This window comes from Rattus rattus, chromosome 2, assembly GCF_011064425.1.
Source record: "Rattus rattus isolate New Zealand chromosome 2, Rrattus_CSIRO_v1, whole genome shotgun sequence".
Taxonomy (NCBI): domain Eukaryota; kingdom Metazoa; phylum Chordata; class Mammalia; order Rodentia; family Muridae; genus Rattus; species Rattus rattus.
This window is the reverse complement of record NC_046155.1, coordinates 121,200,478-121,219,488: the sequence shown is the minus strand read 5'-3', so window position 1 is coordinate 121,219,488 and position 19,011 is coordinate 121,200,478. Positions and strand designations below refer to the sequence as shown.

At 46.4% G+C, this 19,011-nt stretch overlaps 1 long non-coding RNA gene across 1 annotated transcript in view; it reads right to left on the bottom strand.

Moving 5' to 3' along the window:
- LOC116891950 overlaps positions 1–19,011 on the bottom strand; it is a 28,908-nt gene that overhangs the window by 7,030 nt on the left and 2,867 nt on the right. The window lies entirely within an intron of this gene.

The window sequence follows — 19,011 nt, the reverse complement described above, 5'->3', positions numbered from 1 at the left end:
CTGAGCACCACTTACCTAAATCCAGCCAGAACACATCTTCTGCGATCAAATATGGCTTCAGCCTCCCCTGAAGCACACGGCTGTCTGCAAGCAAAGGACACCTGAAAAAATCCCCAATGTTCTCTGAGGAAGGAGAGATGAGCCTTCTCTGAGGAAGGAGAATTACAGAGTGAATTCTGACCTGAACTGAGGATTCCTGGAACAATTTTGGCCAGCAACTGTTGCAGGAAGTTCAGTACACATTGTGGTAGGAGGGGATAGGGGATGGGGGCCCTGTCTGTTGAAGAACAAGGAGATCTTGTGAGATGTGAGGCGTTCACTCTGCAGGACTTCACAGCTTCTTCTGCCCATGGGCAGCCACCAGCTGTGTAAACCATTCTCTGTGAAGGGACATTTCAATCTCCTTACAGTACATCCTCCTAGCCCACCAGCTCTGCAAGCCCTTCTCTGTGAAGCGAGCATTTCAATCTCCTTACAATGCAGCCTCATTTCATTTCTCACATATTTTTAAATTGAAAAATCACTGCCACCAATTTAGTTCTCCTACCTACACATATAGTCATACCACTTCCCTATCAGAAACTGAACACTCCAGTCAGTGTACAGACTGTGTAATGGCATTCCTGTCATGCACTTAGAGATTTCCACACAGTAGCCCCCAGATTGTCTGCCTGTACTTCCAGTCTAAGTTTGTCTAGAAGTTCAGGGTATGTGCTCTCGAGCCAGGCCATCTGGTGTTCCGAACTTCTTCTACAGTGACCAGAACACTGGTATTCTGGTGAATATTCAGCTGCTGGTTCTCAAGGTGGGCTTAAAGTCTTTATAAATTTGCAAATTGCCAATTTCCATATATTTTCACTTTGATCAGTTTCTCTTGTTCATTATATTTGTTATAATTTCTGACTGTTTTGAGAAGTGTAGAAGTGTAGAAGTGTTCTTTGAAATCACAAAGAACTTCCCTCTGCCACCCACATGCTGGGAGGTGTATGTCACCATACTTGGTGGCCAATTTCCATTTTGAGATGTTCTTCCTATATAGCTTAGGCTCTCCTTACACTCACTGTGTAGCCCAAAAAGCCTCAAATTCACTACAGGCTCAGCATCTGAGCATAGGATGACAGGTGCACACCATGACAGCTGGCTACCACATACAGCTCATCAAAGTGAGAAACTTGAGCATACAGACATGACAGGCTGGAGAGTAGCCTTTCAGTTTATCTGAGAGTGTCCTTCTTCGGTGCTTACTGCTATATGGGAAGAAAGACATTACTGACTGGTCAGTTTCAGGGACTTCCTGAAGCCTTTGAAAGTTTACTTCCTGAACTTAGGAGTTTCCCTGCTGGTGAGAATGTTTCACCTCCCCTTAGAACATCTTGTTGTTCCTCCTTTCTAACACACCATGTCTTTAGGAGCTTTCCTCCAAGATGGGAGGTTTTAATCTCGTAGGAAATGATTATACAATATCCCCAAAGAACCTCTATGCTGGGTTAATTTTCATTGTCTACTTGACTAGATTTAGAATCCGGTGGAAGATGTTTCTGTAAGGGTGTTTTCAAAGGGATTTACCTGAGGAGGGGAAAGACAGCCTCAGTGTGGATGGCAATCTCATGGGCTAGGGTCCTGAGGCAAATAAAATAAATGTGGAGAAGAGAAGAGCTAAGCAGCAGCCAGACTGTCTTTCTGCTTCCAGCTGCAGACACAATGTGTTTTCTGATCTATTCTGTGAGCTGTCTTTTCACTGGATAAAAGTTTTCAATATCGTGCAACTATTTGCCAGTCCTTGGGATTATTTCTTGTACTATTGGAGTCCTTTCAGAAAGCTCTGATGCCTGAATTTTGAAGCATTTTTCTGTTGTTTTTTTTTCTCTAGTAGTTTTAACATTTCAGAACATATACTAAGATCTGTGCAGGGTGAGAGATATGGATCTATTATCATCCTTTTGAGTATGGCTGTCCAGATATCCCAGCACCATTTTGGAAAGGTTTTCCTCCAATGTTTGCTTTTGACGCTATTGTCAAAATAATATGGTTATAATTGTGAGTTTATTTCTTGGCCCTCTACTCTATTCCCCCCCCACCTCCGTGTGTGTGTGTGTGTGTGTGTGTGTGTGTGTGTGTGTGTGTGTGTGTGTGTGTGTGTGTGTGTGTGTGTGTGTGTGTGTGTGTGTGTGTGTGTGTGTGTGTGTGTGTGTGTGTACATGCATGTGTGTGCATGGATGGGGCAGTACTCTACTGTCTTTGTTACTATGGCTCTGTGGTATTGTTTGAAGTCAAAAATTATGATACCTCCAGCATTGTTCTTGGTTCTTAGAATTGTTTTTGACTAATGTATTTTTGTTTGTTTCCATACAGATTTTAAGATAGCTTTTTCTAATTCTGTGAAGAATCATTGGAAAATTAAAAGGAATTGTGTCAAATCCATAGTCTACTTTCAGTACCATAACCATTTCACAATACTAATTCTGCCCATCCATATACATGTAAGATTTTCCTACCTTTTAGTGTTTTCTTCATTTTCCTTATTCATTGTTTTAATTATATTAAAAAGTTCTCAAAAGAAGAAACACGTGGCCAGTAAATATTTGAAAGAAAAAATAAACGTCTGACTTCTTTGGCAATCAGGAAAATACTAATTAAAACTGCTTTAAGATTTCATCTCAACCCCAGGTAGACAAACAACAAATAAACATGTCCAGGATAACTGAGAGGAAGAGGAACAATTATTTGCTGTTCCTAGGACTATAAACTGGTCTCAGGAAAACAGTATAAAGATTGCTAGAAAATCTAAAAGCAGAACTGCCAGATTATCCCACTGCACCGCTTCTGGGTCTGTACCAAAGGACACTGAATGAACAACAGTGGGTCCACATTCGTATTATCTGTTACCTCATTCACAATAACAAAGGTACGGACAATTCGAGATGTATGCCAACGGAGAAATAGCTCGAGAAAATGTGCCACGCGTGCGCGATGGAATTTTATTCAGCTATACGGGAGACTTGAAGTCATGGCATTGGCCGGGAAATAGATGAAATGTGTGGAACAGGAAATCACTGTTAGGTGAGACAGGCCACACTGAGACAGGCGCCACCCTGTTTCCCCAGGGGGATCCTACATGTAAAATAAAGACCCCAGAACTGAGCCTTCAAAGATGCTCACGTGCTTTTAAATGTTAATATCTAGCCAGGTGTGGTAGTGCCCACCTTTAATCCCATCACTCGAGAGACAGAGGCAGGTGGATCTCTGTAAGCCCAAGACCAGCCTTGTCTACAAAGTGAGTCCAGGACAGCCAAGGCTATGAAACAGAGAAACCCTGGCTCGAAAAACAAAAAATTATTATCGGCACACAAAAGGATGGTACACACCAAAATTAGCTCAAAAATTAGCTCAAAATAGATGTGAGACATGAAAGTATAAAACTACAGAGGAAACTTTATGGCCCTGAAATGGCAAGGTCCCCTAGATGTGACACCAAAGTGCTGACACCTGTTGCACGTGTGTTCCTGGGGGAGACTACTTACCCCGGTTAGAATCGATTCTCTCCAGGTCTGTCTTGATGAACTAGTGAGTTCACTGTGTGCTTATTTTATTTTGTTTTGCTTTGTTTTACAAAAACAGAGACAATTCAAAGGCAGTCGCCACTGGGAAGTCTGGCGCACAATTTATAGGCACATATACTACAAAGGGTCTCTCCCCAACAACTCTGCCACTTATATGACCTCAGGGTATAGAGGGGGCTTCATGAGCCCTGCAAGTCTCTAGCATCCCCCTTCATGAGGTCATGTTAACAGGCAGGTGTCACAGTTGCCCTGATCCAAGACGGCCACGGTCATGTCCAGCCTGGAGAAACAGCTGCAGAGCAACCTCAGAAACGAAACAGACGAATTAGACACTGAACATTTCCGTACACCAAAGGTCACAGCCAACCAAGGGAAAGCGCCGTCTCCAGGATGAGAGAAAGCGTTTAGCAAGCCACGTATCTGATAGATAAGGGATTAGTATTTAGGGAATATAAAAAGCTCCTGCAACTCAAAGGTAGCCATGAAAAGAGAAGACCTGAGACACCTTAAAAAAAAAAATGCAAAACCACCCACTAATCCACCAATCACAAGGGAAATGCAAATTCAAACTTTGATGATATTGCCTCACACCCAATTAGGAGAGTCAGTACAGAAATAGCTAGTTTTGGTTGGCCGTGAAGAATCTGGCATCCTTGGGCACTGTTGGTGGGAATGCAGAATGCTGTGGCTGCTATGAAAAGTGGGGTGACAGCATCTACAGGGCCTTTCTTCTGCTTCCAGACAGACACATGAAACAACTGCAAACAATACCACAGGATCAGAGAGATGCTTGCAGGCCCACACCCGCCATGACACTGCTCAGAGCAGCCCAACAGTGGAAGCAACTCGTGTCTATTGGTGGATTGATAGAGAAATGAAATATGAAGTATCATACAGTAAAATACAGTTTAGCTTTAATGAGGAAGGGAGTTCTGACAAATGCTACCACATGGATGGAATCTGATTACAGTCTCCATGACAAAAAGAGTCACGAAAGACAAATGCTATATGATTCTTCTTTCATGAGGTACCTAGAGGAGTTAAATTCCTATTGAGAGACAGTACAGGATGATTTCCAGGGGTTGGAGAAAGAGTAAATAAAGAGCTGCCATTGGGGGGAGGGGTTGTTTGTTGGTTTTGGTTTAAAAGACAAAATGTCATATATCCCAGGCTAGCCCTGCTGTGTAGTGGAGCATGACCTTGAACTTCTGATCCCTCTGTTCATACCTTCTGCTTGCCATCTGGAAGCCTCCAGGGTTATGCTGGAGAAAGATTGGCAGAGCCTCAGAACCCTTTCAGAACTTCCAGGAAGTAAAGTAAACAACTTCCCCCAGACTCATTCACACCTCCCTTGGGCCCAGGTCCTGGTTTGTAAACTGGGTTGCAGTTTCTGGGGAATCAGGAAGACAATGTTTCCAGAAGCACTGGTCAGGTAGAGGAGCACAGAGAAGAAGGAGCAAACGTTTCTGGTGTGGTGCGAAGGGAGGAGGGACAGGCAATACTTCTAGAAGAAACCCAGACGATAAACAAACAAGGCAAGGTAGACCAAGTAATGTCATCGGTTCGGCGGCCATAAAACATGCTCAAGGAACAGGGCCCTTTCTCTCTATGTCTAGAGACCAAAACTTTCCACTAGGGACAGAGAATTTGGAGACAGTGTGACAGAGCCCCTACCAAGACAACGCCAGAAAATGCAGGACTATGGGGACCCTAATCCTCAGGAAGGAATCTCATACTTGGAGAGTTGTAACCGGACCTTGTGGGGAAGCTGCCCAGACACCCAAACCATAACAACCACAGGGTCACCCAGGACCACAAAAATCTACCCACCCTGCCCACAAGGCTCTGTCAGCCCCCATGTATATCCCACACAAGAATGCAGTGTCTTCTTGATTCTCTAGCACCATTTCCGGTCTTTGTTCACTCGTGGAACCTCAGACTTGAGTGCAATGATGCTGGAGCACATGAATGAACAGAAGGAGTATCCTCTGTTCGAAAGCAAAGACTCCACTGTTTTTAATCTGGGGCCGTCTTCCCCACAAAGTGTGCCAGTCTGGGAACTTTATTCAGACCCCAAAGTGGGACCTTGGTATTGGAGACATTCCTCACATTCCTCAGTGAGAATCATGGACCCTGGGGCTGGAAAGCTAGCTCCCCCATTAAAAGTAATTGCCACTCTTGCAAAAGATTCGGATGTGATTCCCAGCACCCACATTGCAGCTCATGACCCAGCCTCTGTAACAGTTTCAGAGGATCTGATGCCTTCTTCCCATCTCCCAGGCATGCACATGGTATACATAGATACATGCAGGCAAAACACTCATACACATACAATAAACATATCTTTAAAAAAATTGCTGTCCTGCAAATCAAAGATTTTCATATAATAGAGTAAGAGTTAACAGAGGTGTTGAGTTTTTAAAGGGTAGAGCTGAGCAAATAAAACATTTGGGAAAAGAAATATGGAAAGTGTCCTGTCCCTTACAGGCCCACAGCCAGTGGTGCAGGCAGTGATGTGAGCACAAGAGGGGCCCTGCCCCTCTCTGGCCTAGCCAAGGCTCTCAGCTGATGGCTTCCGGCTTCTGATATGGATGTAGGTGGAGAACAATTCATCCTCCCTTGGGGGATTGGCCACTAGGAATTTGACCATGCTCTAGTGAATATATGGATAACACAAAATGAACTTCTTTTTTTCCTTTTTTTCTTTCCTTTATTCTATTTTGGGGGTTGAGGGGATTCCTGGGGTAGAAGGACAGACATGGGAAAACTAAGAAATGAGCACAGTCAGGGTGCATGATGTAAGAGATTCCCAAATAATCCATTAAAAAGAGAAAAAAATATAATGACCGATGCCTTAGATTGAGGACATAGTATGTATTTTGCCTAGTATAACCAAGTGTCTGGGTTCAATTCTGTCACACACACACACACACACACACACACACACTCCAGTCCAAAGGGATCTAAAATGATTCATTAGCAGATGAGTCAATAAACAAACTATGGTAAATGTATACAATGAAATATTATTTCATCTGTGACAGTTTGAATAAAAAATGGCCCCCATAGGTTCATAGGGAGTGGCACTACTAGAAGGTGTGGCCTTGTTGGAGTGCATGTGTCTTTGTTGGAGGAGATGTGTGTCTACAGAGAAGGCTTTGAGGCCTCAGATGCTGAAGCCAGGCCAGTGGCTCCATTTCTTCCAGCTGCCTGCAGATCCAGATGTAGAACTCCCAGCTCCTTCAGCACCAGCTCTGCCTGCGTGCAGCCGTGCTTCCCGCCATGATGACAACGGACTGAACCTCTGTAACTGTAAGCCAGCCCCAATGAAATGCTTTCCTTTATAAGAGCTGCAAGGGTCATGGTGTCTCTTCACAGCAATAAAACCCTAACTGAGACAGCATCTTAAGAATGAAGGAAAGTGGTATGAGCTACAACATGGGTGACTCTTAATGATAAAAAGTGTGAAAAACACCAATCACAAGAAAAATAGTGCCCGTTTTCACTACCCGAGCCACACGGATCCGTCAGATTCACAGAGACCGGAAACAGAGCATCAGTTCCCGAAGGCTATAGGAAGGAGAGTTACAGTCTAATTAACATAGGGTTTCACTTTTACAAGTTGAAAAAAATTCTAGGGATGGATGAAAGGGTCATGTGCACAACAAGTTCAAGTGCAAACAAGGTACAGTCTTACAAAGGGTTAAAATGCTATGACGCGTATGATGTTTATCTTACCTCGAGTTTTAAAATATTTATTTATTTATTTATTTTTTTAGAAATATACTTAAGGAAAGCTGAACAAGGCCTATGTGCTGATCACTTCCTGTTTACTCTGTTGGTGAAGGAAGGATCACCCACCCTTCGTGTCCCCCAAAGAACATGAAACAGTTACCATGACACCCAACCCTGGAGAGATGTGATGGAGTAGTTCCTGGGTCTCACAGCTTGGGGGTAGGGGGATACCATGCTACTCAGGGCCAGCCAGGCCCTGACATAACCAGCCAAGTTATGGACGAAAGCCACTACATCGTAGTAACAAGAGAGTGAGGGGGCCTATTGAGGGGATGTCAGTTTGCTTGAATTATGCTGTAGTCTGGCTGCAAATTGGTATTTGATAGAGTGAGGACCTAGTAGATTGAAGGTAACATGAAACCAGACGAGTGGAGTTTCTCTTTTTGTTTTTATTTGATGAGAGAAAGGGAGCTTGTGCTTAGGACGGCAGGGCCTCACGAAGCTCAAAAATGTCAGGGTGAAATCTGGAGTTGGAATTTAAGGTTCTACAGTACAACTGAAACTCTAGAAACCACAGAACACTAACACTACGAAGACGACATTACAGAAACCTAAACAGATGAGGAGCTGTTCCTGATCCACAGGCAGAGATGGTTGTATATTACTCAAATGCCAATCTATCAAATGTTTTCAGCTCAATCGTCATACAAGCAAAGACATTTTTTAAACTGTTGATTCATTTTTCAGATTTATGTGGGGAAATGGACTTGAGTAATACTTTTTAAATGCACTTGGGGTTGAAAAGTTAGCACAGTGGTAAAGCCAAGCCTTTGGGTCACTCCCTGGAGGGAGTAGGAGGGGAGAGAGGGGGCAGGGAAGAAGCCTTTAATTTCAAATCAAACTGCAAAACTAAGACTTAGGAGCAGACGTTAGTACAGCAGAGCAGAGAGGACAGAAACAGACCCTGCGCTGACATCTGTCAAAAGTGCTGATTCAGCACAAGGGTAGCAATCCTGTGGTAGCCAGGGACATAACTCATACTACACACCAGAAGTAGCCCAAAAGGACCCATTATACACATAAAACTGTTTCTTTTAAAACTACAAAACATCTCAAAAACAAACAAGCAAGCAAAACAGAAGGTGGACTGTTAAGATGTGTTTGTGGCAATGGTGACGGGAATGAAACAGAGTGATGTAAAATCAACTTTAGCAAGAGAAATCAGCTTAAAACAACAGTAATTTATTCTTTTGCAGTTTTGGAGGCCCAGAAACCCAAAACCCAGGTGTCACCAAGGCCACACTGCCCTGACACTGGAGAAACTTTTCCCATCTTTTGCCCAAGGCCATGTGAGATTTGGCCTTCAGTAAGTCACGGTGAGGAGGATGGTTCAGTAGATAAAGCGCTGGCTGTGTAAGCCTGGCAACCCGAGTTCGATTCCTGGGGCTCACTTAAAGTGGAGGTGGAAAGAAAGAACCAACTCCACAAACCAATAAATAAAGTTTTAAAAAGAGAGGGTTGTTGTTGCTGTTGTTGTTGATGGTGGTGGTGGTGGTGGTGGTCGTGGTGGTCGTGGTGGTTTTGTTTTGTCTTGTTTTAGACACACTAGGACAGCTCTGCTGTAGAGTCCAGCATGAGAGGGGATTCCTTTCTTCTGACCACTAGCCTCAGGCTCCATGTACAGCTCTAGTCAGACCTTCGTGATCCCAGGTCTTAACATCTTTAACATGACTCCATAGTCCTCTGCTGGTTTTCTTCTGATTCAGGCTTGTTATGAACTTATACTTTCCATGTAGGCCCTGCCTGCCTTATACTGGTGTCTGAGGTGGGAGGATTTTCTTCTATACCTGGACCCTAACCTCATCTCTATTTGTCACCTCTGGCTCTAGACTCAGTTCTTGAATTTACAGGAATGGACCCAGGTCAAGACCTCAGGAACTTTCTGGGGCGAGAATGAAGCCATTTCAAGCTTCTCAGACTCTGGTTCCACCTGCACCAAGACCATATATATGTCTTACAGAAGAGAGAACTCTTGGACTCTTTAGCCTTGATTTTCTCTATCGTCCAGTTAGCTGTCTAGTTTCTCTTCATCACTCCTCATTTGTCAACTGAGAAAGAGTAGACTTACTGGCCCCAGCACAAGGCACGACCAGAACCTGTGAGCTCTGACTCTACTCACTACCTACACTTCTGTGACTGTCTCCATCCCGGGGCAAAGCAGAGCATTCCATTGGCCAACGTTGCTTCAAAGGTCCTTAACATGCTGTCCTAGTTTCTTCTCTCACTGTCCTGACATCTTAAATAAAAACCAACAGTTTGAGGAGATACCACTATATCTGCTCCTCGTGGCCTGGGAGGCGTGGCAGTAGGAGCGTGAGGTAGCTGGTCATGTGTTGTGCAACCAGGAAGCAGAGGCGGGTGGATACTGATGCTCTATTCACTTCTTTTTATTTAGTCTGGGACTCCAGCTCATGGAATGGTATCACACATATTCAGGATAGGTCTTCTCTCTTCAGTTAAATATCAAGCTGAGAAGACTAACCATGGCACATGGAAGGGACATGCTAGGTCACACCAACCAGCCTTCAGTGATATCTCCAACCTTTGGAGATCCCCCTCTGTGGAGTCCAATTTTGTCTCGGGATCTAATAAAGGAATAAATGCATGGACCAAAGCCAGCTTCCCAGTGCTAAGAGGTGATGTGGAAAGCATGCTGATTCTACCTTATTATCCCAAAGACTTAAACCCAGAACGTAATTTGAATGTAACCATCAGGTTCTGAAGGCCTTTCAACCAGGGAGAGGTTGTGCTCTCCTCTCTTCCCTGAAGAATAGGTCCGGATTACAAGACACTAAATGGGAATCAACCAGGTATCCAGGACACCACCAAGACATGTCAGGCTCTTTTGGCAGCAAGAACCTAGCAGCGTCAGTATGATATCCCTCATCCACTCTGAGTGACTCCGGTTCGGGTGAGGGGTGGGCCGCTACAGCCAGGAAAGCCCAGGATGGAAACCGAATAGTGGTGAAGAGCTGTGAGGTGTGACGTCAGGCTTGGGGGCGCTAGCTCTTCTGCAAAGATTAACTGAAGACTGACTTCACCTTTTATGGTTTCTCATTGGCCAGGGAGAATTTCTGTCTCTGAGGCTTCACAGCTCAGTGAATTCTAGGAGAATTCAGTTCTCTGTCAACATTCTACTTCGTTCCCATGGAGAACATCTTCATGGTGTTGTCCTTGCTTAACTCCAACCCCACTTCCTCTACCTTCAGGTTCCAGATTCTCCCCGTCCAGCCATCTTCTTGGCCACCATTTAAGCCACATCTCTGTCTGCCATCCCCAAATGGTGACAGATGCTAGCCAAGGGTACCAACCGTTCCTCATCTACCCTGGGAGTCTCTACAAGTTCCCACTCCTGACCTCACACTTTACAGCATTTTACAATGCCCAAACCTGTCATTCCCATCAAATGGGCAGGAGGGCAAGGGGGAACAAGCACACATTCGTAAACACCTGTGAGCAACTCCGTGCTCTCCTCACTCTGCAGGGTGGGGAGGGGTCAAATACACAGAGAGCCATATTGTCTGCTCCCAAATCTCAGCTCAGCCACTCACTCATTAACTGTGTGATCTTGGGCAAAGTATTTGACCTCTCGATTTCTAAAAGCAAAAAAAACCAAAACAAAACAACAAAACAGAAAACTGGGAATAATTCGTGATATTTACAAGTCATGAAGTTACCATGGTTACTGGATGGGTTTCTAAACATACAGTGTTCAGCACAACCCCTAACACACAGTACTCAATACGTGTGGGCAATTATGATTCACCGTGAGCACTGCCCTTTACCAGACACAAGGGACACAAAACAGACACATCCATCCATTCGCTATTTACTGGAAGATTGCATTTGTCTTACACTCGGACGGGATCCGGACTATGTATTCCTGTTGCCATGAAGCCCACAGTCTAGTAAGATGGGAGGCAGACGTCAGTGGTAAACTGTGTTCCAAGCAAGGGAAGGAACGAAGAAGACAGAACAGGGTAGAAGCAGAGGAGAGGAGATCATGGAAGGCTGCTATTATTTACTGTACAATGACATAGCATGCTTGGCCACATTAAAGCAAGCATTACAGGAGGCCCCTGAGAGGCTGAGTGAGCATGGGAAGAGATGAGGAGAAGGAGAGCTTTGAGTGCGTGTAAACAGAACAGCAACAAGATCACATAAAATAATTTCCAATGGGAGATACTGCTGCTCCCCTTTAATGAGGAGGAAAGTGAGGGTGGAGAGCCAGTCATTGATAAATGATTTTACTGGCTCCCCAGAACAGCTCTTATCAGCCCTCACTCAAATACTTACAGCTCACTGTTTCTCCTTGCCCTCCCCCCACAATGAGATACAACAGCCTGAGCTGCACCTGGCAACCCCCTTGAAGCCCTTCAACTGCCCACAGGGGCACAGAGCCCACGTGACATCACCCTCATCCCTGGCTATCACCATATGCAACCTTGTGCCCGTCGACAGTTTCTTTTCACTGACTGTACAAAGGAGCCCCCGTGCTCCCTGCCCCCACTCATTCCGTCCTCCACAACCACTGGGGTGACACCCAAACCAACAGCCACAGGTAAACGGTGTCTCTCCCTGGCATGCAGAGTTAATTACACAATCCCAGAGAAGTGACCCGGGTCCAGAATGGAAGGGACCAAGGTGCCAGGGATGACCAAGCCCTCAAGAATCCCCCTAGAAGCTCCTCCCTGGAGACACCCTTCCCCAGAATAGGCAGAGAGGGCTAGAAACACCCGTATAAACAGCGCATCCACAAAACCCCACTGTCCCGAGGCTTTCGTCCCTCAGCCTTTGCTATTTTTATCTGGAGATCGAGAAGGGGGTTGCCAGGCAGGGCCACGCCGCTGTTTATGTCTGAAATTTGAAAAGATGCACAGTGTACTTGGGAGAAGGCGTTGCAGGGAAAGGAATTTCAGAGAATTTCAAACCTGGCAGGGTGAATAGGTGCCTTGTGTTCAGGCTTACGACTCTGGAAAAGCTCCTCAACCCATGGCACGAAGAGGGGCCACGGACGGGTGCAAACGCCCACGTGGGAGATTTGGGATGGATGGAGACTCAGTTCACCTGGCTGAGGGGAATCAACTGATCTCAGACTGGGGGTGCTTTACGAGGAAGTCCTTCTGCCCCCCCAATAACACTTCTCTGTATGGCTCCCACATTGACACGAGTATTTTTCCTTTGTTTCTTACCTCACCAGCCCCAGTCAGTTCTTAGCGGTTTCCGGTCTGCTCTGTCACCCGTCTCGCTCCAGTCAGTGGGATGCTTACTTTGTAACTGGCTTCCTCGTAGACACACCTTCGGGGGTCTCTCAGTCACTCTATCCATTTTCTGCTTCTTAATTGCACTGTAAGGGTCCCTTACATAATCGTAAAACCTTATAACACACACAAAACTTAGGTGCAGGCTGGGGGCTTCATTCCATAAGTGCTATGCCGAGACCATCTGTAGCCTGGGCTGGCCTCAAACTTGTCATGTAAAGGCTGGCCTTGAACTCTTGATCACTGTCTTTAATATCGCAGTGCTGGGGCAATAAGTGTGGGCCTGGTTAATGCTCTTCATTCAATCATGGGAAATAGGAAGTGGGGATGGTTGTCAGTAATGGGATCAAACACAGCCCCGCCGAATGAATACCATGTCTGTTTTCTTCTTTCACTCTTCAGAGGTTAAAGGGGTTTTGGCATGGCTCTGGAGGTCCTAGGTCAGACTGCATGTGTCTTTTGTTAGGTAGAGAGGTTCTCAGGAGTGTAGAGATGAGTGCTGAGGGAGGCTTTTACCTTGCTGTGACATTTAAAGCACATCGGGTCACAGTCGTATCTTGTTTCCTTGGGTCGGGGCATGGGTAAATGTCGGGAATCTTTAGCTCTATCAGCATCTGTGGCTGCAAACTTCAGCAGCTCAGAAAACACCTCAGCAACAAAAGAAGTCGTCATGGACAGAACACCAGGTCTAACCCAGGTTTGCCCCTTTGCGGGACCTGTATTTCCTTTTGTCCTGGCTAGTTTTACGTCAACTTGAAACAAGCCAGAGTCATCAGAGAGGAAGGATCCTCAACTGAGAACATGTTTCCATAAGGTGCTGTAGGCACGCTTGTAGAGCATTTTCCTAGTCAGTGATTGGTGGGGGAGGGTCTGGCCCATGGTGGGTGGTGCCATCTGTGGGCTGGTGGTCCTGGGTTGTATAAGAAAGCAGGCTGAGTAGGCCATGAGAAGCAAGCCAGTGAGCAGCAACCATCCATGGCCTCTGCATCAGCTCCTGCCTCCAGGTTCTGTTTGTGTCCCTATTCCAACAGTGAAGAGTGATGTGGAAGAGGAAGCCAAATAAACCCCTCCCTCTCCACGTTGCCTTTAGTTATGGTGTTTCATCACGACAGCAGATCTAAGATATAGATCAATTTCCCTGAATATCAGAGGGCTGGTGAAGTTTGTTCTTCACATTTTCAAGATTCATATTCTCTCTGTCCCTTCCTCTCTCCCTCTCTCCATCCTTACATTCTGGTCAGCCATTTCTCTTTATCTGTCTTTTCTGCCTCTTCCATAGTCTCCCTTCATTACTGTGTTCTATCAGAATGCCTCTCCATATTTGCTGAGTAGAAGAGAAAATAATGTCCTCTGGTCATGTTTCAGGCTGACTGTCTTTCAGGTTCCAAACTCCCACATCTCTGTCCGCTCAGGGTCTTCTACTCACCCTCTGCTTCTGAAACCCACCTCGTCTGCAGTGGAACTCCCTGCCTCTAAATCACGGTCAGTCACCCCTCCTGGCCACCCTTGTTGCTATTCTGATCTCCCAGCTACCCGGGTTCAGAAGCTCGAAGCTACCCTCCACTCCTGTCTGTTCTGGTCTATTGTCTCTGCCATCACCCCAGTGGTACCTAGATACATGCTGTTCATCCTTCAGTGTGCTGACAACACAGTTAACCTTTTGTCTAGTCATCATCTGAGCTTATCTAAAAGGTCCAACCTTTGCCTTCTCACAGAAAGAGAGCCCAGGTAGCTTCTGTTCCTGCAGAAACTGTGTGGTGTGGTGACAGTGAGCCTGAGGTCCTGAATGGTGGTGGCTTTAGTGAGAGCTGCTTCGTGGTGTCCCCTTTGGGTGGCAGGTTTCACTCTTCTGTTTGCCTCCAGTCTGAGTTAAAGGACTATGGTGATCTCTATACACAGAGCACACAATACTCATCTCAGTATTGGAAAAGAAAAGGAAAGGGGCTGGTACAGTGCCTAGCTTGTTACTGGGCATATAGTAAGTGCTCAGTAAATAGCTACTACTAAAAATGGTACAGCACGAGCTGGGGTTTATTCTTAGGATACTGACTTGTTAGTGTCAGTTTGCCTGCGCCTTGCCTTCTCACCCCCCCCCCTCTCTCTCTCACACACACACACAGGGTTTTGCTATGTAGCCCAGGCTGGCTTTGAACTCACGATCTTCCTGGTTTAGCTTTAAATGAATAAAGGATATTCCTGTTTAACACTGCCATTTTTCCTGTTTTCTCCCTTTATAGGAATACACAGGGAAAAATCCAAACCCAGTTGCAACAATGACTAAAATGTGGAGAAACTGTAAGAAAGATAAATGCCAAGTTCTGTGAGGACAAGAAGTAGTCACAGGTCTGCATGTTAGTGGGTCGTTGTATTTGTTGTTGCTTTTGCTATTAAGACATGGTCTCATGTAGCCTACCCTGGCCTTGAACTCCTGCTCCTCCTGCTCCGGCCTCAAGTGCTGAGATTACAGAGGTGTGCCAGCATGCACAATCAGCAGTTTTTAAACTACTGAGCTCCCCTACACTTCCCATAGGTGGAGGTGCAGATTTATACCACTTCGTGTTTTTCAGTGTGAATTCATCATTGTAGGTAAAAATCTGTAACAAGCTTTCAGAATAATTCGATGCTCATTGCTGAAAGAAAATAAAAGTGCCCTGCCCGATATGATAAGGACTGGGTGATCAGACCCAAGAATACATTCAGGAAATACTAGTGCAGAGCCAGCTTAGGCCTCAGCTGTGGGAGGTAGCCCCTTAGGTTCCAGGGCACAGGGAGCAGGCCCCCAGGAGCCATGGGGGCTGCCTATGAAGTAACAACTCAAGATTACTGAACCCCAGTCAGCCTCCCATAGACCTGTTTGGGAAATGATGATGATGGTGGTGGTGGTGGTGGTGGTGGTGGTGGTGGTGGTGATGGTGGTGGTGATGGTGGTGGTGGGTGGTGGTGGTGGTGGTGGTGAGGGAGGGTGGTGGTGGTGGTGGTGGTGGTGGTGGTGATGGTGGTGGTGATGGTGGTGGTGGTGGTGGTGATGGTGGTGGTGATGGTGGTGGTGGTGGTGGTGGTGGTGGTGGTGGTGGTGGTGGTGGTGGTGATGGTGGTAATGGTGGTGGTGGTGGTGGTGGTGGTAGTGGTGGTGGTGGTGGTGAGGAGGGGAAGGTTGATGGTGATGCTACATAAATCAAATCAGCTGCACGCCACTCAGCCCCTCCCTCTGTGTGGCTTCTCAATGGAAAATCGAGGGCTACAGAACTTCAGTCCTCCTGGGAAGTGTTGTTGCTGATGATGTTGGGGGTGGTGGTGGTGATCATAAACCAAGACAGCAGCATCCCACTCAGTCCCTCCCTGTGTGCAGAGTCTCAGTAGTAAATACACGGAGGAGGCATGAGTAAAACGCTGGCTGTGGTTTCCATTTATAAACGCAGGCAGGGTTTTGCTGAGGTACCAACCTCATATAAGTTCGGGGAGAAATGCAAACTAGAGCTTCCAAAAACATCAGTCCCCTAACCGTGTCCTTGCAGGTCTGTGTCTTAAGTGACACAACGCTTTCCTGTCCCCATGTGTCATCATGCCACACAGACATATGGGGACGTGTTTCACTAAGTTATCCTGCTTCTTTATTGTTAGACCATTTCCCTCTTCAGCCGTCCCTTGTACAGTGTTAAAACAATAAAGTGGCACTTTCCAAACATGCCACCGGGGACCAGGAGGCTCCGTTTTCTGGCACTATTCTGGGTTTTCTTTATCGTCTTTCTATGACCCTTCCCCTCCAGAAAGATGGCAAACTCATCCCCCATTTCTTACCCTACTTCTCATTGCCCAAGGTTTATCATTACTGTTCTCTTATATTTAGCTTCTTTTGCAAATGCACACACACACACACACACACACACACACACACACACACACACACACACGCCAAAGGCAAAGCACTACGAGAGAGGTTCATAAGGGGCTAGGAGAGAGAAGGAAATGGACCACTGTGGACCCAGCCCCTTCTCCAGGCCCAGGTGCCCACATTACTTTAATTCTCACAATTCTCTGGGGTGCCTTCTCTTCCAGGATGAAGACAAAGAGCCAGCATGTTAAGCTTGCTTAACTGAAGTTGAAATTTGCATCCCAGACTGTCAGACACGGAGGGAATTACCCTGTCCTTAACTATTTTATAGCTGGAGATGCACAGGCACCCTTTCTTGTGGCCTATAGGAAAATTATTTGATTTCATTTCATTTATTTTATTTGTATGTGGGTATGGTATGTATAGGTGATTGTGTATGGGGCTATGTATGTGTGTGTTGTGTGTATTGTGAGTAATGTGTGTGTGTGTGGTGTGTGTGTGTGTTGTGTGTATTGTGTGTGGTATGTGTGTGTGTGTGTGTGTGTGTGTGTGTGTGTGTGTGTGTGTGTGTGTGTGTGTGGGTGGTATGTGTGTGTGTGTGTGTGGTGTGTGTGTGTGTGTGTGTGTGTGTGTGTGTTGTGTGTGTGGTGTGGTTGGTGTATGTGTGGTGGGGGGTAGGTGTGTTGTGTGTATGTTGTGTGTGTGGTGTGTGTGTGTGTGGTGGTGTGTGTGTGTGTGTGTGTGTTGTGTATGTGTGTGTGTGTGTGTGTGTGTGTGTGTGTGTGTGTGTGTTGTGTGTGTGTGAGTGGTGTGTGTGTGTGTGTGTGTGTGTGTGTGTAGGCTAGATGTCAGTCATCCCTCAAATGTCATAGACCTCGGTCTTTTGAGACAGGGTCTTTCACTGGCCTGGAGCTCCCCAAGTAGGAAAGGTTATCTGGCTGGTAAGCTCCAGGGATCCCCCTGTCTCTACCCACCCTAACCCTGGAATCACAAGCATGTGCCACAGGCTTAGGTTGTACAGACGAATTCTTGAGATTAGATTCAGGTCCTGATGCTTGCCTCCACTCAACACTTAACCAGCTGAGCTGTCTCCCCAGCCCCAGCAGTCTGATTTTAACATCTCCAAGTTTCAACATCGACCAAAAGGTGTGACATTGCTCCAAGATGTGAGTATCTTTGGGCACACCAGGAGGGGTAAGAAGAAAGAGCCACCATGGCTCCTGCCTGGCCAGTCCACATCTACCATCAGCAGCCAGCCCTGGAGACTTAATTTTAGAGAGGCAGCCACAAGTAAGCATTGCCCAAGACCAAAGACCCAGAAGCAAATCTCCCTGATAAAACGGTTAAGGACCTAGAAGCCTTAAGCTGTGAAGAGGGGCACAGACAGTTCTAACAATAGCCCAGTACCCCTCACTGAGGACACCTGTCCTGTAGACACTGGGACAGGACGGTGTTGCTACAAAGAGCTCAACTGGACTACTTACTCACACTGAGAACCTGGATGGGTACAGTGGCTCAGACCCACACTTAACAAGACAGAAGCAAGTATTCCATGGCGACACAGTTCAGTGCCCTGGGAGATCGGCGATGGTGGACACAGCAGAGCCACCAACGTGCCTCCAGCAATCTTTATTTCCCCCACCCTCCTGTGACATTATTACCCACACTAGTTCAGGGGTGGTCTTTGGGACAAATCCAATATAGTGGAGGTGACATGTGTCACCTAAAAAAGATACAGAAAGGCGTATTCCATTCCTGTCTGGCCTCATTCACCATGGTGGGAGCCAGCCGCCATGTCATGAGGACACTCAGCAAGTACAAAAAGGAGACCCCGATGGAGAAGAACAGTGACTGCTCACCAACAGCCAGCCCCAACCTGCCATTCGTGTGAGCCAGCCACCTCAGCTGTGGGACCCCAAGCCTCTGGAAAGCTGTCTGCTCACTGCACTTGTACTGACATCCAAGTGTGACCTCATGAGACAAGCCATCCAAGCCAGAAGGACCCAGCTGAGCTTCTCCCAAATTCCTGCCTGTAGAAACCACAAGTGAAGGGGGATGATTACTGCCGTTTTAAGCCACTAAATATGGGGCAGGTTTGATACACCACCATAACAACTAGACTATGGAGCTGTGCCGTCCTGGGAGGGCTGCCTCCGGGGTCCCGCTCTAGGTTTTGGCCCTCAGTGCTATCCTGGGTAGAGATGAACCTTGCTGTGGTCTGCTACTGAGAGCAATAGCATCAAGGTTCTCTGGAGAGGTGAGCTGGATGTATGAGGGTAACAAGAGCAAAAACTGAAGTCTCACCCGTTCATCATACCGAGACAAGCTAGAGGAGGCACAGGCTCACAGAGGGACAGGTGAAAAGGTGGTACTCAGCCTCGATGAGACTATCAGAAAGATCTAAAGATGTAGCTTACATGAACTAAAGACACAGATTCAGACAAAGGGGATGAGCGCCCCCCCCCCCTCTGTAGGTGGCTTAAACCAGACTGAGTTCAACAGGACTGAATTCCACTTTAAATCACTCTTTCATAGTCAGGGCAGACTTGCTTAGTGAAGATTT